The 701-nt window shown below is 52.9% G+C and overlaps 1 protein-coding gene across 2 annotated transcripts in view; it reads left to right on the top strand.

The window, feature by feature from the left end:
- Window positions 1–701, top strand: part of LOC118411430 (high mobility group nucleosome-binding domain-containing protein 5-like) — a 5,608-nt gene that overhangs the window by 2,832 nt on the left and 2,075 nt on the right. The window lies entirely within an intron of this gene.

Genomic DNA, 701 nt, shown 5'->3' with positions numbered 1-701 from the left:
TTTCCAGCACAAGAAAGAAAACACTGTGACAAATTGAAAACATATAGCTGACGTATTCCGTACCATGGACGGTGTTGATTTATACGTTCGCAGTAGCACTGTTTTTATGCCACTTCAGCTGCAAAAATTGTCTTTTTCATTTCAATGTCATGTTTGCACCGACCAATATAGTATTGACTTTCGAGGTATGACAGGCATCTTACGGTACGGTAATAAGGTGCCATAAGGTACCAGGTAACACACCATACACGTTACTCCCCAGGTGCAGTATAGTACCAGGTAGCGCACCTGTAATATGTAGTAACCAGCTGCTCTGGGGGGGGGGGGGCGAAAACGCTAAAGGGGGGCGAAAACGCTAGTGATCTCGCCCCCCGGGGGGGCGAGATCGCCGGGGGGGCGAGATCGCTGTCACACCGGAACACCTCCGACGGGCAGGATGGGAGGGTTCGCCGGGACAGCAACGGGAACACCTCCGGCGGGCAGGACGGGAGGATTCGCCGGGACACCTCCGACGGGTGGGACGGGAGGGTCCGCCGGGACAGCAACCAGGACCACCAGGGAAGAATTTCGCAGGGACCGTTCGAGCTGGAGTTCGAAGAAGAAGCAGGAGCAGGTACGTAATGAAACTTATTTTTTCCTGACCTAAGGAAAACAGCAATGTACCCCAGGTTTCGTTATGATGCGCTAAAAACGCACGCATA

Source organism: Branchiostoma floridae, chromosome 3, assembly GCF_000003815.2.
Source record: "Branchiostoma floridae strain S238N-H82 chromosome 3, Bfl_VNyyK, whole genome shotgun sequence".
Taxonomy (NCBI): Eukaryota; Metazoa; Chordata; class Leptocardii; order Amphioxiformes; family Branchiostomatidae; genus Branchiostoma; species Branchiostoma floridae.
The sequence above is the reverse complement of the archived record's forward strand: the minus strand, read 5'-3'. Positions and strand labels throughout refer to the sequence as shown.